This window comes from Podarcis bocagei (assembly GCF_964188305.1).
Source record: "Podarcis bocagei genome assembly, chromosome: 8".
NCBI lineage: Eukaryota > Metazoa > Chordata > Lepidosauria > Squamata > Lacertidae > Podarcis > Podarcis bocagei.
In genome coordinates, this window is record NC_138133.1 from 22,151,761 (window position 1) to 22,171,759 (window position 19,999).

Consider the following 19,999-nt stretch of genomic DNA (forward strand, 5'->3'; position numbering starts at 1 on the left):
TGAGTCATAAGGCCTTTCCAAAAGGTATACATTGTTGTGGTCTGGCACAACCCAAAGGGGAATGAAATCCCAAGCCTTGGAGAATGCCCTCTGCCTTGTTCCCAACGGCTGAACGGCTCCTGGCAGGAGGCAAATGAGAAAAGCCTCAGTTGTTGACATCAGATGGTGGGCAGCCTGGTGAAAGTGATCTGCTCTGTGAACTTTGGATAAAGGGCACTAGATAAACTTAATGATAAATAAGTGTAGCAGGCCTTCAAATAACCTGGATCCAAACTGCTTTGTGGCTTTAAAAGTCATAGCCAACACTTAAAATTGGGCTCAGAAGTGCTCCAGAAGCAGCTGATATGGGCATCACATGATATGGATAGCTCAGTTGGTTAGAGTGTGTTGCTGATATCTCCAAGGTCGCAGGTTCAATCCCCCTAAGGGACAGCTGCCTATTCCCTGCATTGCAGCGGGTGAGACTAGATGTTCCTCAGGGTCCCTTCCAACTCGACAGTTCTATGATATGACCACCTGGGTCCCATCATTGCTTGAGCAACAGCATTCTGAGTCCAAGGTTGGCCCAACACACATTACTTCCTGCAGCAGGGCAGCAAATGGCCCCATGCTCTCAGCCTCAAAGTTAAGTAGGTGCATGATATACAAGGCCAGCCAAGTTCTTTAGGCACCTGAGGCAGAAAATCCAAGGAACAGCTCCCTCCCTGACAGCAAAAAAACCATAACCACCTGCTGCCTTTTCCTGACACCCAAAATCTCCTGCTCGAAGCAGCAGCATCATGCCACCTAATGGTAGGGCCGGCCTTATCTGGACCAGCAGAACCATTTTGAAGCCGAGCACAGTCGATGAACAGAACAGAGGGAGCTGCTTTATACCAGGGGTGCCGACTTCAATAAAATATTTCTTGGGGGAAGGGACAAGCATGACGCCATGCACACTCACCATTAGAATGGCAATGCCCATCGACATGGGAGGGGCAGCTCCCTCAAAAATTTTATGGGGGGGTTCAAAGCCCCCCTCAGCCCCTAGGAGTTGGCTCCTATTCTTTATACTGAGCCACATTAGTCCCATGCTGATGGGCTTCTATTAAGCTACACCATTGGTCCACCTACGTCAGAACAGCCCGCAGCGATTGGCTTATACTGGGCCACACCATTGGTTCATCCGATGGGCTTCTAAAGAGCCATGCCATTGGTCCATCTGGTGGGCTTCTACTGAGCCATGCCATTGGTCCATCTGATGGGCTTCTACTGAGCCACGCCATTGGTCCATCTGATGGGCTTCTACAGAGCCATGCCATTGGTCCATCTGATGGGCTTCTACTGAGCCACGCCATTGGTCCATCTGATGGGCTTCTACTGAGCCACGCCATTGGTCCATCTGATGGGCTTCTACTGAGCCACACCCTTGGTCCATCTGATGGGCTTCTACTATGCCATGCCATTGGTCCATATGATGGGCTTCTACCAAGCCACACCACTGGTGCGTCTGCTTCAGCACAGCCAGCACTGACTGGGCAGCATCTGCTATCCTCGGTCTCAGGCAGGGCCCTTGTCCACCCCCTTTCACCTGGAGACCCCACCTTCTGCAAGAGTGGGGTCCCGCATTAGAGATTCACCCTCCCCCTTGCAGGTCATGAAACTACCTCACCCCACCGTCTCACCCCCTCACCGGCCTTTCAATCCTCAAACTCCTGAGGGCTTGGCCGCAAGACTTCCCAAGAAGAGCGCGCTTTTCTCTGCCACGCGAGGAGGCGGCGGCGGCGGCAAAGGAGGGGAGGCGGGCGTCTTCCAGAAAGGCCTCCTCCTTCTCCTCCTCGCACCTCCCACCCCATTCACTCGCGAATCGCTGGATGCCTGCAAGAGGCGCCTTCGCTGCTCCTCAGCCCTTCACCTCCCCGTCCGCAGAGCTGCGGCTCCGGCTCCCGAGGCGCCGCATTAAGAGCAGGGCGCACCGTTGGCGTGCGCGCGTGTGTGTTCTGTGAGGTTAAAAGAAAAAAAGCCGGCAGGGCTGTGTGTGTGTTTTTTTGTGTTGTGTGTGTTTCTGTTTTTACATCTTTCGTGGCGAGTTTCCATTCCCTCCAAGGACTCCGGGACGCTGCCTTAGGGACCGAGTCCGCCGAGGGAGAGCTGCCCTCCGGCTGCCTCGCCTTCCTCCACGCCGGAGTTTGGAAGTGATGAGAGGGAGCTTCGGTGCCGCGCAAGTAGCTTCGGCGGCGGAAGGCGGACGGAGAAGCGGCGCCGTGGCCCCCGAAGCCGCCCGCTGCGTCGCTTCCCGACTCGACTCGGCGCCGGCGAACAACTTGGCGCATCCCTTTCGCCTTCTCTACTGAGCCGGTAAGGTACCGATGGTTTCTTCTTCTGTCTTCTTCTTCCTCTTCTTCCGTCGCCGGTTCGGGAGAGCTCAGAGCGTGAGACTCTTCAGGGTCGAGGGTTCGAGTCCCGCGCGGGGGCCAAAGGTACTGCGGGGAGGGTTAGACTAGATGATCCTTCCGACTCTACGTTCTAGGCAAGCGGTGCCAACTTGAATAAAACATCGCGGGGGGGGGGGCGGGGAAGGTAAGCCCTTACTGCATAATCGATCACAAGATGGGGCAACCATCTTTTTGCCCAACTTTGGGGGGGCGGCTGGGGGGTCAAATATTTTATTGAAAGGACCTCGGCTCCTAGGAGTTGGCTTCTACGCTTCCCGTGTTTTTCTTGGTTCGGTGGGTCGGTTGGTTTGCCGCTTCTCTCCTCCCCCCCCCCCCCAAAATACCCCTCCACCTCTCTTCTTGTTTGGTCTGCTGCAAATGCTAATGAAACCCTGTTATTTGCACACACACACACACACACACAAACGAAAAGTTGGCAGGTCCGTTACTATGGGAGCACCATGCCAGTGTGGCGGCACATGGACGGCGATGCGCTCTTTTAAGCTGGGGATGGGAGTTCTTGTCATTTCTCTTCCTCTTTTTTGCGCATGGATGGGATGCTAAGTGGATGCGAGCAATTGAAGTGCTTGATAGGAGCAGCATCTTTGCTGCTCGTTTAGGCAAGGTAAAGAATGGGGCGCCTTCTGTTGATGCCACTAGGAAGCCCTTTGGACACCATGAAACACCTCCCCCCGACACACACAAAATCACACGCGAAGCAGAGAAATCCCAAGAATAATAATGATAGCCTTCTCTTTGGATTTGATATGGATCTCATAAGGCAGAAGGAAAGCCTCGAGGAGAGGGAGGGGGGTCGGAATACTGATCTAGAGAACGTACACAGTTGGAACGAGGTCTTTCCTTGAGGAAAAGTCGGGAGAGCAGGGAGAGTTGCTGGAGATGGCACAGAAACCTGGTAAAGCATGGAATGCTTTGCGCCTGAAGAAGAGGCAGTGTGCAAGGTGAATGAACGTGGGATGCTGAAGTTGAGCACCTATAGAAAATTCAATCACAGGGTGAAACACGTTTCTGGCAAAACTATATGTATTGAAACACGTTGCATGTATGCATTGTGCATGTGCGTGTGTGTGTGTGTGCATAACCTCACCCCAAGCATTCCTGCGTATAGCGTTTTTGATTTAAAGGTTTGCATCTGGGCATAGAGGTCAGCGGTTGTGGAATGAGGTCTTGACAGTGCTGCAATAAAATCCATATTTTATGGAGAGTTAAATGCAGTGCTTTGTAAGTGCAACTGGATGTTCATCTATATGGTCCCCCCTGGTGACATTCAGGGATCAAGAAGTTTAATGGCTTAAATTGCACTCATCCCAGCAGCACATCTGTTACTTTAACCAGAAAGGGAACAGGAGATGTCTCTTTATGACACCTATGATTTAAAGTTTTCTTATCACAAGATCTTAACGGAGCACGGGGCGGGGGGGGGGCGTGCTCTTCAGCCTGATCCAAGAGAGTAAGGGCATTTCATTTGTTTGAGGGGGGGAAGTCTTCGTGCAGTTCTTGTGCGAATAGCGCACCCTTAACAGAAACTGCTATGCGTGTGTGCTCCATTCACTGCGTACTCAGACGAAACTGTGCACATGAGTAACTATGGCGTTCATGATTACTGCTTTGGAAGTTGTGTGCAGAGCTGTGTGTTCAGCTTTTATACGGAGATCTTGTGTGCGCACAAGGGATGCCAGATGTTGATGCAGGACCACATTAGGGATACTCTCATAGTTAAGTATTTATGCGCTGTGTGTGTGTGTGTGTGTGTGTGTGTGTACATACGGAGTCTTGGCATTGCTTCTGCTTTTTTTTCTTAGAGGCATATGAGACAATGTGTACCGGGAAAGGATTGGCTGGAATGTACATTTCTGGGTTCACCAGAGACATATATGCATATTCTTCCTCCGGTCATGACAAAGGCTTGATTCGTGGGATAGAATTTCAACAGCGTACATGGTTTCTGCCAGAAAGTGTTTGCATGGAACTTTAAGGGCTCCATACATTCGACTAGCAGCCCCTCCCTAAAGAGTGATGTTTTACAGATCACTCTTTCTCTCCCCCCCCCCTTTCTTAAGGGGGGACGGGGTTGAATGAGTCGATAACGTTCAGTTGGGAAGGAGGGTGCGTCTGGTGGGATGAGATCAAACAGATTCCTTCACCCCGATACAAACATAGATTTCCATCGGGCTGCCACAGTGAGAGCATCTGATTGAATTGGCTCGTATAAGCAACTCCAGTCCAGTGTCCTAATAAATAACTGCAGGACCAAGTCTCTTTATTCTGATATCATCAGACAGGCTCTAGCACTTATCTGCTTCTTGGTTTTAAATTGCACTGAGAGTCTTTTGGCCCAAATTTCAAGTGATTTGCGACCCCAAACTAACTGGTTACTCAGAAATAACAGTCAGAGGCAGTGGGGAAAGAATGTCTTAAAGGCAAGTGGAAGTGATTCAGTCTGATGGTGGCTCCCTGCAGTTATCCTGTGCAGCCATTCGAGGCTCTTGAAAGCTGGTGCCCCCTCTAGGGACTTGCTAGTTTTTTTCGTTAAAGCGGTTTTCACACCAGTTTCCTGTTATCTCGTATCTCAAGGCTAGCCATCAAAGATTATATCTATAGCTTGCCATTAAAAAGTGAGAGCAATGGAGAAGTTTAAACCCGCATCATTCTCTGTTAAAAATCTGCACTTCTCAGCATCCACCTCCTCACTCCTATGTCAGATTCCCAGTGAAAGTCGTCACCAGTGAAAAAGATGTTTAGTATTTCTGCAGGCTTTGACAATAAAGCATAATGCATTTGGTAACTTGCATTGAATAAAATGGTTCTCTCTCTCTCCATCTCCCTCTGCTGAACATTAGTAAACTACTTTTCGAAACTTGCTGGAAGCTTTTCACAGACAAGTTCTGTTAACCAGATTGTATTTCTACTTCTCATAATGTCTCAGTGAGATTAGTGATTCCCCTTCAAAGTGTTTCCTTCTTTTGAGACATGTGTTTTGCTTCATCATATTCTTTTATATATATATATATTTGAGTGGAAACTGTTTTCAGGGAAGATTCTCTTCCTCGCCACCCGCACTCCAGTTAACTTGTTTGATCTGGGATTTGAAAAGATAATAAAGTCCAGCTCTCTATGTGGCATGATAAATGGGCCGCTTTTATGTGTGGAGAACTTGTACAGTTGTTACATTTAACTATTGTGATTCATCCTTTGCTGGAATATTTTACTCTTTTGCTATTTGAATGACCGTCTGACATTGATACATTGTGCTTTTTTTGGGGGGACCCAACTCCCAAATTAAAGATTATTATGAGTACAGCATTATTTCTGCATTTCAGCTAGAAATGTGTGAAATTAACAAAACTGAAAACATTTCTAATGCCCATGGCATCATGTTAACACTGCAAGCCCATTTGTAATACACAAATTTCATGCATTTTCATTCCACCTTCCAGTAAGTCTTTAGAGAGGGGCAGTATAAATCAAGTTGGTGCTATATAGAGAAATGGTATCAGGCCCAGCTATGGATCTTCTTCACATTGCATAAGGATTGCTGTAATTCCTATATTGATCTCCTGAAATTATATATAGTACAACAAGAGGGAAGCACTCAATAAACACAGGTCAAGAAGGAGTACCTCCAGGATGAAAGCATAAATTTATGAATTCATCCAAACTATGGGTTCAGTTGCTTAATTTATGTTTGCGTCAGTAATGCAGTTTACTCCTTGGCCTGCTCTGAAATTGTGCAAGAAGAAAAAATGCTAATTTTCTTTGCATGTTGTCTTATGGTTCCTGTTAGTTTACAGAAGTTTTCTCCATGTGCCTTTTTAAGCTGCTGTGCTTCTCCTGATGTTTCTAAACGATTTTGGTTTCAATAATCATTTGGTCAGAATGCTCCAGAATTGGACATACAGTTTTGGATGGGATTGTAATTCCTTTTGCTGTAGCTACCATTCCTATCGCTTATCCGTCACCATGTATACGTTGAGTGTGCATATCAATTCACCCGACTCATTTCATAAACTATGTCCTAGCAAATCAGTCTTTTCTGCTGAGTGAGTGTGGTAGTTGTCTTTCATGTTATAAACATTGGTTATCAACTTTGGATGGTATTTGGGGGGGCGGGGGGGAGAAGGAAAATTGGCATAAGCAATGTTCCTTGCATCATTGGTTTTGGCCCTGGTATCCCAATCTGAATGAAGTCGGGGTATGGTCCCGAAGGACAGAGAAGTGACTCACTCTGAAATGTATGGTTGTTTCAAAAATACAGTTTTTAATTCAGCGGCTGTCTACCTCATTTACCTAACAAATAGGTTTAAGCAGATTACCAGTGCATTTTAGAAACCCCTTCCCCTTTGAATACTGAATAGTACACTGGAAAGTATCATAATTGTGATTCAAATAAGCAGACTGGAGGGAAAGAAATGTACATTGTTATTTGGTAAATTACAGTAATGCTTGGTTTTTAAAAGCTTTTTTATCAAGGCATTCCCTCGCTCTCATTGTGTGTGTATTTCTGTACTGTACCTGTCAAGAAGGGAAGTAAAAGTTGGGCTTTTAATTTGAAACTGGACATCTGGGTGGCAATCATTTGATCTTGGCATAGTCTTCCTATATGGCTCTGGCCAAGGTATTTAGCCTCGCTTCCCTAAAAAACATTCGGACTTCCCCCTCCTCCATCACACACACACACACACACACACACACACGGGTATTCTTCAGAGAGAAAATGTTTATCAGGTCAGCTCCTGTAACGTCACATTTGATCGTATAGGACAGCAAGTTTCATAACTCCTAAAAAGGCTGCAATAAAATTGTAAGCATTGGTCATTTTGATTTGTTGTTGATTTAATCAAGCACAGTTCAGGAAATGTTAAGAATATAGTATTCAATGGAAAAATCGGTGAGACTTAACGGTGGTTTGAATTCTGCTGAATCATGGCCTTTTTCTAGTCTACATATTTCTGGCAACCCCCTCCCCCAATAACACCCCCACCCCCATGAATTTTTGACTGAAATACTACATATTAGCCAATCTGAAATCAGTTTTGTTTGCCAGTGTACTTTTTAAAATTGAGACACACAGAGAATGTGGGGAAAAACGTTGTGCACTGATAGACAATATTGAATGGTGTGACCATGAGGTCATGCTGGAGGTTGATAAAACTTCGCTTTCAATATAGCCGCCCCACCTACTCCTCAGGCACCATGCCTTGCTGTAGACAATGACAGCGTTCACAGATTCTTTTATATTTATTCGGTTCCCTAGAATAAGGGAACATTGAATCTATAGCATCACAACTCCTGGAAAGTAGCAAAAACTATTCCAGCAGTTTCTTAACACTCCATAGATAGTGATGCTGTCTTGCTATCGCTCCACCTGGCAAAATGAGGACACCCTGGGTCTTCCTTGCATCAGTAGAGCAAAACGATGAGGACACCAAAAGGACATTTATCATGACTTGTGGCAGCTACATAGTCACATCATCCTAGTTGTTCAATGCAGGTTTGGAAGATTAGTCAGCTCATCGTTTCCCTACACAGCAATTTTAGTTATTCAGAAATTATTATTTGTCTACGCAGCAATTTCAGTCTTCAGGAGTGCGTATAACATAATGCATTGCATTTCCACAAAACAACTTATCCTTATTAGGATAAAGAGTTTTCCCTCTGTCTCTCTTGTTTGGAGTTGACACTTGGTTAAAGAATGCGTAACTTTCCGATTATATGCATTTTTAGTTGATCAAATTTGCACGAATTTTCTGATGAGTAAGGTGCTTTTTAAAACAAAAAACGATGTTTCATGTTGTGCATCGACAACCAGCTTAGAGGAGACACATCCTCCTATGGGTGTTGCTTGCCTTCTGTAATGTTCATAAGTGTTGCTATTAAAAATAATAATTACTATTATTTTATAATGTTGCCGAATTAATCAGGGGCAACTTGTATGTCAAATAAAAGTTTTTTTAAAAAAAATTGATTGATCTAACCAATTAATTGACTAAGTATGGAAATGCAGTTTTAATATAAAGTATACTTGTTTGCAGAGGAAGACTTCCAAAACACAGTAATAAGCCACTGTCAGGGGTTTGTTTGTTGGTTGGTTGGTTTGATTGTTTTTGCAATCAAGTGCTGCAGAAATTTTAATTAAATAAATAAATAAAATAAGCATGACTGCTTGTTGATCCCAGAAGTGTTTTTTCTTCATCGAGCATAATAGGACAAGATTCTGCCAAAATTAAACTGCTTTATTATTTATTTTCAGCAAGCTTACCAGGCTGCATAATTCAGTTATCCAATATTTGTTTTTAAAGGTTTTACTGATTTTTATCTGCATTGATAATTATGCAGGTATATTTTAACAGTTTTGTGGATTTGAGCTGTGTTTTATTGGTGATTTTATTTCATATACGCCTTAGAGAGTCTTGTGATTAAGCAGTCCATTCATTTGTAAAATACAAATTACGGAGCTTTTCTCTGACCCAGGGGTTTCAGCAGCGAAAGTAAGCGAACACATCAGAGTAAAAACACTAGGAGTTAAAAGTAGCTGGATAGTGCACTTAAAAACAAACAAACTGGGTTGATAAAAGTTTGTCTGGACGATTTTATTTTTACAAATATATATGGACAAACTCAGTTCATAATTCCTCTACCTGAAATGTGAATAAAAATTACGAAGAGGTAGCAATCTAAGGTAGTACACAGTAGTCAGATTGTTCCATGTTTTTGAGCTTCCATATAGCAGCCCTTCCATTGTGACCCTATCAATTCCCACTCCAGAAAACTCTTTGAGTTCAGGTGACGGAATCTTAACATAGAGTGACATAACACAAAAGACAGGCACTTCCTGCTCACTTGACTACTGGTTATTAAAATCACCTATGTCCAGTAATGCATTGCTTTGACCTTTCTAAGCAGTAGGTATTAAAAACAAACAAAAAACACCTGCCCAAATGCTATTTTAGATAGCATTTTTGCTTCATGGCAAATAGATTAATACAGGTGTTCTTTCATATAGCCATACTGGCTGACTGCATCTCAGTGTGCTTTGCTGCAGATTCCTTTTTGTGCCTAAGATCATCCTACACAACTGATTTTCTCCTCCTCCAGAGAGCTTCCCTTGGAAACTATTTTTGTTTCCTGCCTGAAGAAGGAATCGTTTCCTTCTTCTCTTTCAGGAGATCCTCAGGCCCGCAGGAGCAAGAAGGAATTACCATGAAGTACAATTTGACCAGTACTTCTCTAGTCACAACTTCCCCCAACTTTGGAGCATGGCATACTATAGGGATGATGTTAAGTTGTGGGTGAACATATCAGACGACACAGCGATTCTCCAAACAGCTCTTGTTTATTCACAGGTCAGAACAGAACTGAACTGAAGGGTTCAGCCTACCACGGGAATGTCGTTTCCCTGGTAGTCTCTCAGGTGTACGCGGTGAGAGTCGAGTTGTCTTTTAGACACTCGGGGTACCAGTCTTTTGATGGTGCTCCAAGACACGATGGACAGGGCAGACCAGAACTGAACTGAAGGGTTCAGCCAGCCTGCTTATATAGAGCTCCAGTACAACGTAACTGTAACAACTTTCTGTAACTATCCAATCACTGAACGTCACGTTCGATCCCTTATTTGCATATGTGGACCTGAACTATCTACAGTGTCCCCCTGCTGGCCCAGGGTGAGAACTTCAGTACATAACAGATGATCTCTTAAGAATAAAATGAAAGGTATGAGTGTGTGGTGTATCGGGCCTTCACTGCAAACACTCCAATGTTCCTTCTACGGAATAATTAGTTGGATTTTCTGAGAGTTGAAGGTTGATTTGAAAGAGGCATGGTGTACCATAATGGTCCACATGGTGTGCACTCTCATCCCATTATCACCTCTGATTTTTCCCATAGGCTTTGTAGCACACAGTGATTGCAGCAGATATGGAGAATGATTTGTTCAGGATATCAACTTCCCAATCTGAAACCCCTACCCTCTGAAGCATTAAGCTAAGCATCCATCAAACCTCCTGATGTTGGCTCATAATGGCTCAGTGACAGCCCTCTGCACTGTCAGCACAGCCTGCTTTAAAAGTTCCCTTCTCAAGCCCCCAAACTAGCTGGCAAGACTGGGAATGGGTGGGAGAGAGCAAGCATCAGAGATGACCTCTGAAAGCCCAGGGTTCTTATCTGCAATGAAGACTTCTGCACCAGCTCAGAACCTGCAATGTCAAAGGGAGCCCCAGAGCTTTATTTCTTCCAAGAAATTTTCTCCTCGCGGTCTTGCCAATTACCATATTTAAATCAAAGTCCTTGGGAGGATTCCTCTGAATGATTAAAGCCTCCGTTGCTGATATGGACGGTGGGAATTTAAGATGAGACCTCAGCTCTCATGAGTCCTTTCTGCTGCCAATTTCCTCCCTCCACTTTCCCAAATGTACCAAGTTGCAAGGATCTGGAAATACACCCACAGTGTTCCCAGGAGGCCTAGCTGGGTCTTTCTAAGTTTAGGAGAAATCACAAATGTTCTCTAAAAGTTCTTCAAGGAAGCTTGGAAAGGATGATCCAGTTACGAATCAGAGTGGGGAATTTAACCTGTAACTGGTAGCCTTTTAAACCTCTGCCAAACTTGTTTGACTAAGGTGCCCATGGGACAACACACATGGATTTTACAAGTCCTTGTGGTCACTTAGAGACTTACACTTGGAGCCTGGAAGGACGAATGCTCAGCATCTAGTACACATCTGTTATTACATTTGAGCATACTTTAAAGGTACCCCTGCCTGTACGGGCCAGTCTTGACAGACTCTAGGGTTGTGCGCCCATCTCACTTAAGAGGCCAGGAGCCAGCGCTGTCCGCAGACACTTCTGGGTCACGTGGCCAGCGTGACAAGCTGCATTTGGCAAGCCAGCGCAGCACACAGAATGCCATTTACCTTCCCGCTGGTAAGCGGTCCCTATTTATCTACTTGCACCCGGGGGTGCTTTCGAACTGCTAGGTTGGCAGGTGCTGGGACCGAACGACGGGAGCGCACCCCGCCGCGGGGATTCGAACCGCCGACCATGCGATCAGCAAGTCCTAGGTGCTGAGGTTTTACCCACAGCGCCACCCGCGTCCCTTTATAAACACCAAATTAATTTGGATATCTCTTTGGACATTTGGATGGCATATATGAATCTGTATGTGTAAATTAAATGGATGTTTTGGTGTTGATTGTATTGTTAACGTGAGCCGATAGGTTTGTTGCTTCTTTTTTCTTTTCCTTTTTCCTTTTCTCTAATAAATTTGCAATGGGAAAAAAAAACATTTAAAAATCAAACAATAAGCACAGAACAAGAGAAATAAGTGTGTACATGATGGGGAATCAGATAACCTGTTTGAGAACTGTTGTCTGACTCCAGCTGTTCATAAATGAGAATGCTACCCCAAACATCAGTGTGAAAGATGCAACAATACCACACTGACTGTCTCATGCAGACTGCTGTCCGATCCCCAAAAACACTGATAGCATATACATCTTCCATCTGTTCAAGCTCAGAAGTTTGCCAGCCTTGCTATGTTTCAAAACAATCCATTTCATAATGTCTTTGCCTTGGCAATGCGGGGAGGAATTTTGTGGATTAATTAGACTTCATTGCCAGAATCTGTGTGTGCAAGAGAGAGAGAGAGATGAAGAAATATTTAATTATAGTCAGAAAGTGGCTATTAGATTTCATTTGCAATATAAAATATGTGCTGTATCTTTTCCAATGTTCCTTTATGCCGTGTAGTGCACGCGCGCGCACACACACACACACACACACATTCAGACTTTCTGAATAAGCTATCACTGCACCTGTTTTGATACCTTAAATTTCTCTCTGTTAAAACTGACTCCTTGTGTTGGAGGCTGCAAATTAAAACTCTCCACCCACTTTTTTTAATAGGTGCTATAGAATGAGTTGTGTCCAGTGGTAGCTTTTGCCTGGTGGAAAGGACTTGTAGGGGAGATGAACCTCAAAGTTGTTGAGCTTTGGGGGGGAATGAACCTGAAAGTTGTTCAGCTTCCTGGTCCTGTTGACAAAAACCCAGACATTTTGCCGATTTTGTCATTCGAATCCTGGACATGTCCTGGAAATTCCAGACTTATGCCAACCCTATCCACTTGCTCACTTGTGGCGCCTGCAAGTTGTGGAATCTGATTCCCCCCCCCCCATTCCTTTCAAGCTCTCGCACCTCTTAAGCTCCTCCCCTTTTTCCTTAAAAGCTGCTCCTGACCTTGGGGGAACAGAACGGGATATGCTATGAAGCAGAAAGGAGAATGAGTAAAAAACACGTTCTTTCCACTATGCTAAAGCCATCATTGGATACAATCATCCCACCCTTCTCCATCCCACATGTGTGAGAGGCCAAGTGAGGGCTGCTAACTCCCCTTGGCCCTCCAGGTGTTTTTGACCTACAACTCCCATGATCCCTAGCTAGCAGGACCAGTGGTCAATGATGATGGGAATTGTAGTCTGGAGGAGGGCCAAGGTTGAGGAAGCCTGGTATAATGGTTTGGGAAGGGAAACTCCAGGATACAGATTTGCTATTGACAAACAACAACAAAAGCACTGTCTTTCACTTGGCAATTCCAAGCACAGCCCGGAATAAAAATCTGCTTGGTATTAAAGCAAAAAGTTGGTGGTGGTTATGTTCCGCATGCTGCGCTCTGATCAAGATGATGCCAGCTGGGATTCATAGATGATCGCCCTGCACCGCAGAGCAGCAATACCCAGAGAAGGATATTCTGTTGTTGCTTAGCTCTTCAAAAGAATCAGGGCATCTTTCCATCATGTCTCAATGTCTTCTATGATGGAATGAGGAAGGCAATTTGCAGTTCTAGCCAAAGCAGTGGAAGAAAGTCGTACTGAGCCTGTAATTCGAAGCACCCTTACTGGGAAACAGACACCACTGAACTCAGTGGGACTTACTTTTTGAATAAACATGCGTATGTTTAGGCTTCAAGAAGTTATTTTTTTGCAAACTGCCATCGTACTTGTTACCCCTGATCCAAGCTGAAAATGAAAACAAAACAGCTAGGCTGGATATTTTCATGTTTACATGCAATTAAATCACAACTTTGCATGTTTCCTAAAGGTGAAAATAGTAGTGCTTCTTTTGTAACTTAATTTCCCCCACTAAGGTTTTGTTTTGTTTTTAATTAAAAAACCCTCTATACATTTTTATATATTTCAAGAAACAACAGCCCAGAATCATCAAGCAGCACAAATTGTAACCTCCAATTGTAAATGTCCAATCTAGAGAAAACTAATTTACAGCAAAACATAAAGCACGTGTTATACATGCTTACTCAGACGTAAATGCACTGTAATCAGGCCCCGATCCTTGATGGGAGAAAAGGTGGTGGTACAAAGTACACAACAGTGCCCCTGTTTTCATCTGAAACATGCCAACAGCTTTGCTTACTCAGAAGTAAATGGCACACAGTTCAACGGGATTCACTCTAAAGCAAGTGCACATGAGCTTGCAGCCTTAGCTACCAGAATTAAAACAGAAATCTCCATCTGGAATAAGCAGGTAAATCACTGCAATCCACTGTTTGATGTTAATTGGTAGATCCCGATCATCTAGCTAGCATCTGTAATGTGCACAAACTCAGAGTGGGAAATTTTTTTTGACACTCAAGGCTTACCTCCCTACTTGAATGCTGAATTGGGTGATGACTTGAGGAAGGCAATTTTTTACCTCACTTATCAATCCTAATCCTGGTTGAGCTCTTGCAAATCTTAGCTGATTACAATTAACTTGCGGGGAGATCGTCTTTGATGGCACAGCTCAGCTCTCTTGCAGAGTTGACCGTGCTCTTGTTTCCGACAGCATTGCAGAAGAAGACCCAGTGAAGAAGAAATAACACTTTATAATGCTTCCAATTAACCAGGTCAGGAACAAACTGCAAGGCTGCAGATAATGGTTAACAAGCTGTGTGGATGTCTTCCTACCAGTACTCTGCTTTTTAAGAGAAGAAACTTCAGTTGTGGCGTGAAAGTCGTATTCAACTGAAGCATTAACAAAAAGTTTTCAGAAATAAGAGGCAGCCCTTTGCTGAAACTGTTCACTAAAGGCAGAAGGGAATACAGGGGAGAGCTCAGTTGGTAGAGCATGAGACGCTTAACCTCAAGGTCGTGGGTACGAGCCCCACGTTGAGCAAAATATTCCTGCATTGCAGGGGGTTGGTCTAGATGACCCTTGTGGTCCCTTCCAATTGTACAATTCAGCAGATGTGAATTAGATTTTTGGAGACTCCTAATTCAAAGTATAGATGCATGCAGGGCAGGAGAAACGTCTTTGTGAACTTCTTTCCCATAGAGCCATTCAAAAGGCAAGAGTGAATGGTTGTTTTTACGGGTGGTTTGAGGCTACAATCCTGTGCATTTCTCACTTTCTTAGTGACCATGCACAGGATTGAACCATTTAAGTCCCAAAGTATAAATAGGGTGAAAGTGTACCAGCTTCAGGCACAACCAGGACGCAAGTGCAAAACGGACTGCAAACACTATATGTATTTATGATTACAATAATGTTAAATATGTTTGCTTTTTAGTTTGTAACTGTAATAATTAGGCACACCTTCAAGATAATTGCAACATAGAAAACCAGGCTTCTGGAAGACGTAACAGGGGCAGGAGTCCAGGCAAGGAGGCATATTTAGCATGTTACGTTTTGCGAGGAAAAAAGAATTAGAAATGCGGCTGGGATCAGGTACTGCTTTTTGAACATCAGCTGCCAGCTGGTTTTCCATACCACAGCCTTTGAGCTGATTTTCTATAAAGCATCAAGCAGCAAGAGTAGTTAACCTAAACTGTGTGACCTTGGGATTTTAACTGCAGTAGCATTGAAGTTCTGCAACCATCTTTTGAAACTCTGGATTTTACTACAGTGGTACCTCGGGTTAAGAACTTAATTTGTTCTGGAGGTCCGTTCTTAACCTGAAACTGTTCTTAACCTGAAGCACCACTTTAGCTAATGGAGCCTCCTGCTGCTGCCACGCCGCTGCTGCGCAATTTCTGTTCTCATCCTGAAGCAAAGTTCTTAATCCGAGGTACTATTTCTGGGTTAGTGGAGTCTGCAACCTGAAGCGTATGTAACCTGAAGCGTATGTAATCCGAGGTACCACTGTATTTGCTTCCAAACACAGCATCCATTTGTTCCAAGAACAGGCCTTCAAAATTTGCTGAAAATCTCTCTCTCTCTCTCTCTCTCTCTCTCTCTCTCTCTCTCTCTCTCTCTCTTCCTTTCCCAGAAATCTCTTCCTCCTTCCCCTTACTGAAATCTGAAATGCAACCCTGCCCCACAGGACTGGAAGCATTTTTTTTAATGCTGGCCTCATAACATGAGGTGTGCTGAATTGATAAATGCACTATCGTTTATTAATCTGTTCCAGATTATTGCAAGTTTCCAAACTTCACGAGGCCTACAGCGCAGGAACAAAATACAATAAGGCTTGCAGCAGATTGTAAGCAACTCTAGCTGATCCCTTGAAAGATATCTTTTTACCCACTCTTTCGGGGCCTTTCTCATTTTGCATCGTGACATTCTCTCCTTTCCGCTGCCCAGAGGAATACATTTCCAGTCGCGTTGTGCTCTGTTCCCCTGCAATGCTTCTCCTTGCAAGCAACTTGCTTTTCTCTGGTGCTTAATTTGTAAAAAAGAAAAGAAAAGCTAGAGAGATGCTGGAGCACAACCTTGCTTGGTAGCCACAGGCTCAGAAGCCCTTGCCTGCTGTATCCCACATCATATTTTCAGAATTCCAGCCTGTTTTCATGTAGAGATAAGCATGTCTCCCCTAAGCCCCATGAAATTGGTAGTGCATTTAATTTTCCACAGGATCTGTTATCTGAAGTCGCACGATATGGTTCCAGTATACGCTTAATTAATGTTTCACAAGCAGAAGACCATTTTGCAAACGACTCTCACCTCCCATCACTGTGCCGTTCTTTGATCAGAAAGTAAAACACTTGCTTTTGATTCCTGGAAGTGACCTGTATTATATAAAAGGTCCTATGTGGTGACGAGATTCTCAGCTGCTCCCTGTACATGCCATAACCACCCATTACCACACACTGACCCAACATTTGGAACGACACTGAAAAACCACACCAAAAAAATAAAATAAAAAAGCAACAATTAATAATAATGCAACCTGAATTTTCTCGTTTTTTAATTATTATTAAATTTATATTCCTCCTTTTATCCAAAGGGAGGAACACATATTTCTCTCCCTCCCTCCATTTTATCCTCACAATAACCCTGTGAGGTCGGTTAGGCAGGTCACCCAGTGAGCTCTGTGGTCAAGTGGGAACTAGAACCCTCTATCTCCCAGTTATTAGTCTAGCAGTCTAACCGCTATACTGGCTCTCCAGCAAGAGATACAACTGAGTAAAAGTGAGGTGTGGGTAACAAGGGATGGAATGTGAGTCTGTAGTTTCCAGGGGACCTTTAGGTGCTTCCCTCACTGCAAGAAGTGAAGTTACAGGGAACAAGGCAGATGGCCTTCTTGGTAGTGGCACCCTCCCTGTGGAACGCCCTCCCATCAGATGTCAAGGAGAGAAAGACAACTTTTCAAAGACATCTGAAGGCAGCCCTGTTATTGGGAAGTTTTTATTGCTTGATGTTATACAGTGGTACCTCGGGTTAAGTACTTAATTCGTTCTGGAGGTCCGTACTTAACCTGAAACTGTTCTTAACCTGAAGCACCACTTTAGCTAATGGGGCCTCCTGCTGCTGCCGCGCCACTGGAGCACGGTTTCTGTTCTCATCCTGAAGCAAACTTCTTAACCTGAAGCACTATTTCTGGGTTAGCGGAGTCTGTAACCTGAAGCGTATGTAACCTGAAGCGTATGTAACCTGAGGTACCACTGTATTATGTTTTTGTATGTGTTAGAAGCAATCCAACCAGATGGGTGGGGTATATAAAAGTTGTTGTTGTTGTTGTTATACAAAAACCTAGTTTATACATCACAAGGGCATACTATCTGCATGCAATGTAAGCAGTGACAAAAGCAAGGAATAGGAACAGCAGTCTCTGCTCAACTTATCTTCTTGTGGATTGGGCCCAGAGGGAGAGGTTGAGTCAACTGGCAAGCAGTGATAGAGAGGGTCTCACCTTCACCCCTGCCCAAGAGCTCCACAAAAGCTTGAGCTGGCACTGCCAAATTTGTTAGAAATGTTTGCCATGTTGCATACACTTTAAGGATATCAAAGATTCTCACACACACCCTGCCTGCCTCCCCCTGGTTGTAATTTCATCAGTCTGGTTACCACGAGGTCACTGTTGGTGTGCCGACTGTCACAAACAAGTAGAGTTAAAGTACAGCCTTCACCCTAATTTCCTGGTGATCTATTACCCTGAACTTTTCACCAAACGCATTTAATACACAACGGGTGTTATTCATAATGACAGCTCATTTATTGTTGACAACTCAGGGAAGCGTGTAGGTTGTAGCGAATTTATATTTAACAGGACTGCTGGGGGAGTATTCAGATTTAGCAAGGCAAACTTGGGCGCGTTTGGTATTTCAAGCTATGTGTCGTCTTTCCTACCCTCATCTCCAACCCCACCTGCAAAGGCTTTAGCGCACCTCCTTTTTGGCCAGAACAGAAATGATCCACTTAATCTGTGGTGCCACCTAGGGAGCAGAAACAGCTAACAGGCTGCAGGTTGCATGAAGGGATTTCTGTGCCGCAATATTATTTCAAAACAGCCTCCCCTGAGTTTCAGCTCATAAATGTAGAGCACTTAATGTACATCCCTGTCAGGAGCCGCTGCTTCAGAAAGGGCAGCAGGAAACACGGCGTAGCTGGGAGTCTGGCCATTATGGTTCAACAGACTATTTGGAATTGATGACCTAGTGGGACTTTTACATCTCAGGCGTCTCTGAATGGAGCACAGCATTTCTCCTGAGCTAACGAAGGTGGTATAAAAAGAAACGCAGGCTACTAACTCAGAGAGCAGTGTTTCAGACTTCTTCCTAGATTTTCAGTGACTGTATTTCTTCATATACTGCCTTGGTAGCTTCACCTCCATGCATATCTTCCTTTTGTATAAGTTAGGGGTTCTTTATACTTGCCCCAGAAGGTGCTTCTGTGCCTTTGGGTATCTTCAAGTTTGGCACATAGAAAAATGCAGGAAGAGGGTCTGCTCTCCTCACTGTTGCCCTATGACTGAAGGCACCATACTCAGCAAATTCCTCTCTGCTAGGCACATAGGCCTTGGCACACCTTTTGGCTGTGTTCAGGTGTTAGGACTAAGCTATAGTTTAGCCAAATGGGCAGGAGCCTAGCCTCCAGAAGGCAAGACTCAAAATCACAAGAAAGAAGATTCCAACTAAACACCAGGAAGAACTTTCTGTTTGGCAGCGGAATTGATTACTTTGGAAGATGATGGACTCTCCTTCAATGGAGGTTTTTAATCAGAGGTCAGGAATTATTTTGCTGTGATCCCTACATTACAGGTTGTTGGGACTAGATGACCTCTGTGGTGCCTTCCAACTGTAAAATTCTATAATATAAACCACAGTTGCTTGGTGCAGATGACACGACAAACCGTGGTTAACCAAATGTCTCCACATTCCTTGTGGCTGTGGGGGGGGGAGCATGTGAGCTAAGAAGGTGGCTATGCTCATTCATGTCTCACTAAGTCACAGTATATATATATATATGTGTATATGCAGGTTTTGGTGTCTTCGGGTATCTTCCCGTGTAAGAGTTGGGGTGTCTAGGCGACGTTTCGACGAGGTCTCACTCGTCATCTTCAGGCTGGTGCTTTCGGCTTCTTGTTACTAGAACAGAGCAGGATCTCAGTGTTTGAGTTCCTATAAATACTGTTGAGGGGGTGTGGTGTATAGCCTCCAACGTTCTGGGCAGAGAGGAAGTTCCCAGGTTATTGTGCCTTTTCTTCTTTTGTTCATTAATTACTTGAGGGATATCTTGAGTGATTTCTTGAGTGATATTCTGAGTACCACTTAGGAGGGTCATTAGGTGTGGATTAGTTGCTAAAGCTTTCGTGTCTTGACCTCTTGAGCTTGTGAAAAGTTTTTCTGAGAAGATGGCTGTACTGCACTTAGTTGTGCTCTGGCTTGGCTTCGTGTATAGGGGCGAGCTGTGGTTTTGTGCCCTGTGCCAGCCAGATCTGTGTAGGGATTGCAGGGGGGTGCAGCATCCGGAGGTGCCACTATGGTTTGGCTACTGGATGGTGTCTGTAATTTATCTGTGGAGAGGGTCTGGGTTTGGGTCTGGTGTGGTTGATTGGAGATGGCGTTCTGTGTGCCTCTGGTTCTGGTGTCGGTTTTTGTGGGGAGGGCTAATTTCCAGATGTCTGGCAGGCGGGACGTGTCGTCACGCTTGTTCATGTTGTGAGGGTGTTTCTCTATCTCGATGGCTTCCATGATTATTCTCTTGTGGTGATGTTCCATGTTAAAGAGCAATTTGGAATCTGCAAAATTAATTTCGTGTCCTGTTTCTTTCATGTGTTGGTAAAGAGAGGAAGTTTTTTCTTCTTTTTTGACGGCATTCTTGTGTTCTGCGATACGTGCATTTATTCGTCTGTTTGTTT

The 19,999-nt window shown here is 44.4% G+C and overlaps 1 protein-coding gene across 1 annotated transcript in view; it reads left to right on the forward strand.

Annotated features, from left to right (window-relative positions):
* The first annotated feature begins 1,839 nt into the window (after window positions 1-1,839).
* CDH6 (cadherin 6) overlaps window positions 1,840-19,999 on the forward strand; it is a 181,687-nt gene continuing 163,527 nt past the window's right edge. Inside the window, exon 1 of the mRNA XM_081206328.1 lies at window positions 1,840-2,337. The gene's annotated coding sequence lies outside the window, so the exon portion shown is untranslated. The remainder of the gene's footprint in view (window positions 2,338-19,999) is intronic.